The 9,157-nt window shown below is 35.7% G+C and overlaps 1 pseudogene; it reads right to left on the reverse strand.

Annotated features, from left to right (window-relative positions):
• Positions 1-6,233: 6,233 nt before the first annotated feature.
• LOC125089614 (60S ribosomal protein L10a-like) lies at positions 6,234-6,898 on the reverse strand (annotated as a pseudogene).
• Positions 6,899-9,157: the final 2,259 nt, after the last annotated feature.

Below are 9,157 nucleotides of genomic sequence, written 5' to 3' on the forward strand. Positions count from 1 at the left end.
GTCAAAATTTTTCTCAAGAATGAACAATGTGAGCCTGTCTTTTCAAAACAACTGCCAGATTTGTTGCCAATGATAAAACTTGAGTTTTCAAGCAAAAAATTAGGATTTTGGAAAAAACTCCCTTATGCGTAATGCCTATTAAATCCAAGAAATCTTTACCTACCTCAAAAACCTTGTGAAGGTATTCTATGTCTTTTCCTAGAAGTATCAAATTTAGTTTTATGTTTAGGTCTGTGTTTCATTTCAAGTAAACATTTCTTTATAATGTGACATAGAAGTTGAGTTTCATCTTTCTTCGCACAATATACATTTAATTCAGCATAATTTATTGAAAAAAACCTGTTCTTTCCCCAGTGAATAATCTTGTAACTTTTGTTTTAAATACTATAGGTTTATAGTTAAGTCTTGAAATCAAGCGATAGGAGTTTTTCAATTTAGTTTTTCTATTTTTGATTATTTTGGTTATCCTTAACCCCTTTGAAATCCTAAATAAATTTTAGAATTACTTTTGTCAATTTCTACAAAAAAAAATTCCCAAGGAAATTCTGTTTGGGATTGTTGAATTTGTAGATCTGTTTGAAACAAACTGACATTTTCATAATATTGAATCTTCTAATCATGGTATGCCTCTTCATTTATTTATGATTTTTAAAATTTTTCATGGCAATGTGTTGTTTTCAGTGTACAAGTTGTATTATTTTCCCACTTAAACTCATTCCTAAGTGTTTATGGTTTATGCTATTGAATGGTATTTTAAGTTTTAATTTTCTAATATAGAGAAATACAACTGACTTTTGCATATTGACCATATATCCTATAATCTCACTAAATTCACTTATTAATTCTACTAGTTTTAAAATAATAGATTGTTTTTGGTTTTCCATGTAGAAAGCCAAATCATTTGTGAATAAATACTATTTAACTTTTGTGCTTTACGTTTGTGCTTACTTATTGGGTTATTCAAATGTTTATATATTTTTTTCTATAAGTTTTTATAAGTTGTGTTTTTAAAACAATTGTTCATTTCTTATAACTTGTCAATATTACAGACATAAAATTGCTAGTCCTCATTATCTTCTGTCTATAGAATCTCTTTTAATACCTTTCATTTATTCCTGGTATTCGTAATTTCCAGGCTTTTTTCTTTTTTTGTCAGTCTTATTCGGGGTGTATCAATTTGATCAATCTCTTCAAAGAGCCAACTTTTCTTTTTTTGGTATTTTGTGTGACGTATGTCATTAATTTCTTCTCTTATCATTATTGTTTTCTTCCTTCTATGTACTTTGCAATCATATTTAATAATAATTTACTTAGAATTATATTCTTTAGTTTACAAATCTTTGCTCTTTTCCTTATGTTTTATTGTAGAGCTGGCACAGCTTGCTGGTAGACCAGATGTGGGACATGAGAGAAAGAGGTAATTAAGTTTGGCTCTAACTTAAGTTAGGCTCTAACCTAAGCATCGAGGTGAACTGGTAGTGTGGTGTGCTGTGGTGGGGAATGCTTGGGTAATAGCATGTTTAAGTTAAGTCAAGAAGTTAGGTCTGAGCATTTAAATTATATTGTTGAGTGTGTATTATGGAAGTCAAGGGAGGACTCTCTGGCATCGTGAAAGAAATGTATTGTTCTCATGTTTTCTTGTTAGAGTATACATATGAAGTAGAAAAATAAGAGTTCAAATAAGGAAATACTGAATAGAACACCATCAGAAAAGAGTTCATCATGCAGACTTCTGACTTCTGTTTGATTTTAAGGAGATTAAAGGTATGGGCATCTTTTGCCAGTTATGTTAAAGGTCAGTAGTGAAACTGTACTTTACCTACCAATGGCCACCATATGGTTCTATTACTGGAACAGCATCAGAAAAATAAAATAGTGACCAAAATACAAATAGTGGAAATAGTCCTAGATCTGGGTATTTCTCTGTCTCCAAGATGTGATGATGGTCTTCATATGGAAGAATCCAGTAGCTTATGGCTCGGCTCACCCATTTGTCTATTAGAAGATATGTGAGGTAAGGTGGCAAACTCTAACAGCCTGGTATCTTTTGGAAGTGGGTACAAGCCAATTAAAATATTTTCAAAATTTAATTAGTTTATTAAATTTTTGCCACTTGTTTAGAAAAAGTGAAATACAGTGAAAATCTCCTTCTTACCCATTTCACACATGGATTCAGTTTTCTCCTACCCCACTCACCAGAAACCACAAATTTTTAAGTATCTTTCTAGAGTTTTTTTTATGCACATACAAGCAAATATTAATATATATTTATCTTCTTTCTTTTTAATACAATAGCAGTACATTATGCATAATGTTCTATATACCTTGCTTTCTCACTTAAAAATGCATTCTGGATTTTTTTTCTAGTTGTATATCATTCTTGTCTATAGATGTACTGTGTACCATAATTTATATAACCAGTCTTCTACTGATAGGCATTTAGAGTTTAAAAAAAAATTTGCTGTTAAAATTAATGCAGTAGTGAATACCCTTGTACCTCAATCATTTATCTGCAGGAAAAAGTCCTACGGATGGAATTGGTAGATCAAACAGTATTTACATTTGTAAGGTGTTAGATATTGCTAAATTGTCCTCTATCGGGAAACCCAGAAATCCAAAAAATATTAATCTCTCAAGTCATATATAATGTTCAACTTGCTGAAAGAACATTCTTCTTTGGATTAGAAGAAAGAAGAAGAGAGATAACATTTTTTTGGAGACTTTCTTCATAAGCAACTTAAGCAATTCTTAATGAGGGGCACCTGGGTGGCTTGGTTAGTTGAGCATCTTCTTTCAGCTCAGGTCATGATCCCAGGGTCCTGGAATCGAGCCGCACATTGGGATACCTGTTCTGGGGAACCTGCTTCTCCTGCTCCTCGCTGCTTATGCTCTTCCTCACTGTCTCTCTCTCTCTCTCAAATAAAGAAAACCTTAAAAAAAATAAAAATAAGCAATCCTTAATGGAACAAAGAAAGGATATAAAAGAAAAGAAAAATTATTTAAGGTTCTACTACTGCATCTCATGTGTTATTCTGGTTATTTATGTAGGTGAATCCTCATCATCACTCTGTAGCATTGACTTCATTTTTCTTATTCAAAGATGAAAACCTAAGGTCCAGAAAATTTAAAAATTTCACCCAAAATTGCAGTAATAGTTGTTTAACAGAATCCAGAAGCTTTTTTCTTCTCTCTTAAGAGAATATGTCTGTAACTGGGGAGATTCTATTTTTTTTATCATGATCAAACTCCATACACCGTTTGATGGTAAATCTATCTCCTCCCTGATTCTTGTGTTAGGATGAACTGCTAGGAATATATATGCTGACCATTGAGGATCTGATTCACCCCAAACCTGATTGAACTATGAAACTCACTGTCAGAAGATGTCACAGAGTTAAACTCTCTAGGATAGATTTTTTCATGGTTCTGTAGAATATCTTATCTAATAATAGCATTTGCAGTTATACAACCTAAGATAAAGCAATCAAATCTTTTGCTTAGGGATATAAATTAATTGCTGGCAGAAGTCAGTCAAGAGAAAGAATATAAGTTTTGACCAGAGTCCAGTGAACAAAGAGTCTTAATTTAGGCAGGCCACTGATTTCTAGGTGACCTGAGGCAAGATATTTAACTGTGACTGTTTTAGCACTCTATCTATAAAAAGGGGGGTCATTATTGATAACAATCACTAACAATGTACATGGCGTAAAATTAGTCATGATTTCTGATGCAGCCTGAAATGGGAACTGGATAAGAGAATAGACTTTGCAGACAGACAGACCTGGGTTTCGATCTCTTTCTGCTCTTTACTGGATGTGTGACTTTGAGAATTTTTAAAAATCTTCTAAGTCTCCTTTTCTATATATGCAAATGAGAATATTAGCAGTACCTACCTTTTAGGGTTGTTGTAAAAATTAAATGAGATCACATGGATAAAATATTTAGCACAGGGTCTATAACATAATAAGTATCTGGTAGCTGCTATTAATAATAATAATGCTATTATTATTATTATTTCATGTTACTGCTTATTTCTACCCTGAGATCACCTTAGCACTGGGTGCTGGGACACATTTCTATACTGTGTGAACCAATTTAGTGTGCTTACTATGGCTTTATGCTCAGCTAAATCAAAACATAGAGGTAGAGCTCTACCTGACCTTGTAGGCGATTAGCTTTTGCCTTTTCATGCGTGAGATTTGATTATCTTTATCATTGTCTTAGCTTGTGTTACCTACATATCATAAAATTATCCCAACCTTTTAATATCCTGTCACAAACATTTATCTTTTTGACCTTCAATGGAATTGTGGTAAGATTGCCTGCTCTTGAATGCATCTATCTATCTCATGTAATGTGAAATTACCAGGGTTTAAATTTAATATTTACAAACATGGTCACTTGGATGCCATGAGGTTTTGATTCATCCTTGCCACTAGATGTGCATCATAATAGAACACATTCATTAGAGTTATTATCCTTTAACTGTCTAGCAAAACTGCCACTAGAAATAGAAACTATGGAGGAGCCTTCATACTTGAAAGTGAAGTGAGAGGTTTGAAACTAGGACACTTTCGTAAGTGGAGGATTATGTTTGAGCATTATGTGGCTGGGGTTCCTCCAGAAGCCTACCCCAAGACAAAGACTTGTGTACATGTTTATTTGAGAGGTGATGTTGGAACAGGAATGAGGGAGCAGGAAGAATGAGATTGGAAATGAGAAAAAGGAGAAACATAAGGGTGATGTTTTGAGATTGTGAATAACAGAGCTTCATTCTACTGAAATATCCTAAACCTCCCACTAATATCTAGGGCAACCAAGGGGAAGAAACTAGAGATACTGTGTGGGACTACAAGTGAGATGCTATCAAGGTGAAGCAAATCCAGTTTTGCATGGAATTATCTATTCCAACCTGGTTAAAATCAGATGTAAGTCTAGGTGGATGTGACTCAGTTTAGCTACCTATAAATCATGTACTCTGTAAATTCTTCCATTGAAATAAACAGAGAATCCTAATGAACCATCTGCAACTCAAACAATCCTTGGGGACTACCTAGTAGCGTACTCTGGCAAATGTTTAGTGAATAGAAATATTAATGATTACTTTATGAAATTCACAGGAAGATCTCTTGCTTTTTATAGCCTAGTATGAAAGGCCTAAATCTTACCCTTTTTATAATTTATAAATCTTGCCTGTATATAACTCAATATGGAAGGATTCCCAAACCTTTTATCTTTGTGTAATAGGACATAAGCATGGGGGAGTGTTTGTTGTTACAGGACAGGAAGAGTTTAGCTATAGGGAAATCACTAGGTGGGGTAGTTATAGAGATGGAATTGTATTGAACTGGGAGTCAAAAGAGTTCAGGATCTATCTGTGATGTTGGATAAATCATTCAGGTCACCCTAAATTAACTTTTGTACCACAATGTCTTTATCTGTAAAAGGACTATTTGACCTGAGCTCAATCATTTTATTTTTAATTTGCCTTTTTAAAAAGATTTTTTTAATTCCTTTATTGACAGAGACACAGTGAGGGAGGGAACACAAGTGGGGGGAGTGAGAGAGGGAGAAACAGACTTCCCCAAGCAGGGAGCCCATGTGGGGCTTGATCCCAGGACCCTGGGATCATGACCTGAGCTGAAGGCAGACGCTTAACAACTGAGCCACCCAGGCGCCCTGAGCTCAATTCATTTTAAGGTTTCTTCTAGTCCTATGAGATTATGAAAATTATATCATATAGGAAAACAGTTGATTTTTTGTAAATGAACACATCATATTCATACCCATGTTGTATTTCATTGATGATATTACAACTTTTTAGACATTGGAATTGATTATCCACTTAAACATGGCGGAAATCTTCTTGGGCTTTTAATTTATGAACTTCTTTTTTTAAGATTTTATTATTTATTTGACAGAGAGAGAGATCACAAGTAGGCAGAGAGGCAGGCAGAGAGAAAGGGGGGGGAGCAGGCTCCCCGCCGAGCAGAGAGCCTGATGTGGGGCTTGATCCTAGGACCCTGAGATCATGACCTGAGCTGAAGGCAGAGGCTTAACCCACTCAGCCACCCATGCACCCCTGAACTTCTTTTCTGATTCCAGAATGATGTGTGCATATATTCACTAAATAGAAGAAATACTATTCTAACGCAATGCACAAATAATATATAGAAATCTGTGTGTGGGTGTGGGTCTGTTAATGGTGGGAGTAAGGTTTATTAAGCTGTGTCTTAGTGTAAGCACTGGGGCTTGCCCATGGTGCTCTTAAAGTATAAAGCCCAGAATATTCTTTCAATTCTTGAGCAATGACACCAGGAAATTGACAGCTAGGCAGATATTGTACAAAAGCCCATCCTTTATCATCTACATGTGGCTAATGGCCACTGCCAGATACAACACCTTCTTCATTTGGAATTTGATTATGGGACTTCACTTCCTCGACTTTGGCCACCATGTTCTCATTGTGGTTCGATAAAGAAAGGAACTTGCCAGGCTTATTCAGGCCTCAGCCCAGGATTGATGGGATCTGCTTGATTAGATATTCTAAAGCCAAAAAAGCATCATACTTCTTAACCAACTTCTTGATGAACTTCTTATTCTTGAACTTATTCTTGTTAAGTTTCTTGAGGTTTCAATGTCCATGTGGGAGATATCCATAGCTGTGGCCTCATCATAGTGCTGCTGGTCTCCCACAACACACACAGAGAACTTGGGGACAGGGAGTGGACTTAAGCCTAGTGGTGCCCAAGAAACATTTGTCCTACTGAGGGTCGTAGCTCTTCAAGTTGATCTGCTGCTCCATTGTGTCCAAAAACTTCTGGTGCTTCCACTGGGTCCTCTGTGGGACTTTCTGCACTGCCTTGCAGAGGGTGTCACAGGAGACTTAGCTGCTCATGGTGCCTCATGCCACAGTAACTGCAAAAGAGCAAATTCTCTCTCTTATTTTTTACTTTTTTTTTGTCATTTGTCATTCTTTTATAAATAACTAATGACTATTTTAATGGAGGCCAGAAGAAAGATAAAATAACCTTTAGAGGTAAGATAATCATCATATCCTTTATTGTATGTACTGGACACTTTTGAGAGTGAAAGAGGGTACTAGTGATTGTTATTTCAGAATAAGAGCTGTAAATCAGAAGCATCCCAGATACTAAACTGGGATATAGTATCACTCTACTTAAAGGTTGATTTCAAATTTGTTAGAGGTTGAGCAATAGTAAGAAAAACCAAATTCTGTAGTATGAGACTATCTCCATTGAAAAACTATGAAATCTCAGTAAAGTGCAAAATAAAACTTGAAGAACCAGGATCTCGAAGATGGGGGAAAAGCATGAGGTGAATCCTACATTTACTGCTGACTTTGCTTTTGGGACATTTGTTAATTTCTCTTGTGGGGCATAGAAACTGAAGAGAAAGCAGAGACCTAGAGTTTGCAGCAATATCACTAGGATGGGGAACCACAAACTTAACTTCAGCCATGTAGCTGAAATATAGCCATGACTTATGAGGCCAAGATCCTGAAGAAACAGGAATTTCAGAGAAGTGATCCGGAATTCTCTATACCATTTCCCCTCAAATGAAGGAAAAGGTGAACCAAATCTAAGTTTGCATTGAATTATCTATTCTAACATAAAATCAGACATAAGGCTAATTCCTAAGCTGAGCATGCGTGGAGTGAAAGCCTAAGAAACCCAGAAAAAAGTAGTTGCTAAGCACTTAAAGAGCTAATCAGAGCTTTTGGCAGCCTCATGGTGCTAAGGAGAGAAAAAATTTTTAATTTAGAACCTGCCAAGAAGAAGAGATCTCAATAAATTCCCCAGGTTTTAAAAATAGACCTCTGAAGTATCATGGCTGGTGATAGGGAAAAATCAGTAATAGATCAGCCCTCACGAAGTCTTTTTTTATTTTTATTAAATAGGCTCCAAACCTACCATGGAGCCCAGTGCGGGGTTTGAACTCATGATCCTGAGATCAAGACCTGAGCTGAGATCAAGAGTCAGATGCTTAAGTGGATAACCCCACCCAGGCACTCTAGCTCTCACAAAATCTTAAGACTAGGCTCCAGTTATTTCCGTTTTCATTGGATCAATTCCTGCCTGTTAGGCAAAGAAAAGAAAATATTCTCTGGGGAACTTAACACCATCTATAGTCTCTAATAATCACTCATGCATAATGTCAACATTTGGTCCAAAATTACCAGCTATTCCAGGAAAACAGGACAAATGAAAAAATCCTGACAATAGAAATAGGTCTGTAAAGTAATGCAATATCAGGGTTGACAGAGATATAATTTAGAAATAACATGGTTAACATGTTAAATAATGAGGTAAATAAAGAGAATGTCACCATAAAATTACAATCTGAAAGTATAACTAAAGTTCTAGAACAGCAAGAATTAAGAAATCAAAAGATGAGTTTAACTGCAATTAGACACAAAGAATAGAGAATTATGAACTGAAAGTAGGTAGGTAGAAAATATTGCTTGAGGTGCAGAGAAGAAAAATAAATAGCAAATAAAAATAAGAGCATAGAGCCCACGTAAGACTTTGTAAAAGTATCTAATAATGGGGGTGTCTGGGTGGCTCAGTGAGTAAGCCTCTGCCTTCAGCTCAGGTCATGGTCTCAGGGTCCTGTGATTGAGCCCCACATCGGGCTCTCTGCTCAGCAGGGATCCTGCTTCCCCCACTCTCTCTCTGCCTGCCCCTCTGTCTACTGTGATTCTCTCTATGCCAAATAAAATAAATAAATCTTTTTTAAAAATCTAATAATGTGCAGAGGGAAAATGGAACAGAAGAAATATTGAAGATACAATGGCCAAATAATTTCCAAAACTAATGGAAGATACCAAACTGCAGATTCATGAAGCCCTATAAACCCCAAACAGAATAAATACAAAATATCACTGGAAAAAAATGATGACGCCTATAAAGAGAAAATCTAAATCATATTCCAAGAAAAAACAGGTGAATGTCCTTTAAAAGAGCAAGAATAAACTGACAGCTGACATTTCAAAAGAAATGAAAAAATAAAATGACAGAATCAGAGAGGGAGACAAACCATAAGAGACTCTTAATCATAGGAAACAAACTGAGGTTTCCTGGAGGGCAGTTGGGGGGATGGCGTATCTGGGTGATGGAAATTAAGGAGGGCATGT

This window comes from Lutra lutra, chromosome 1 (assembly GCF_902655055.1).
Source record: "Lutra lutra chromosome 1, mLutLut1.2, whole genome shotgun sequence".
Lineage (NCBI taxonomy): Eukaryota > Metazoa > Chordata > Mammalia > Carnivora > Mustelidae > Lutra > Lutra lutra.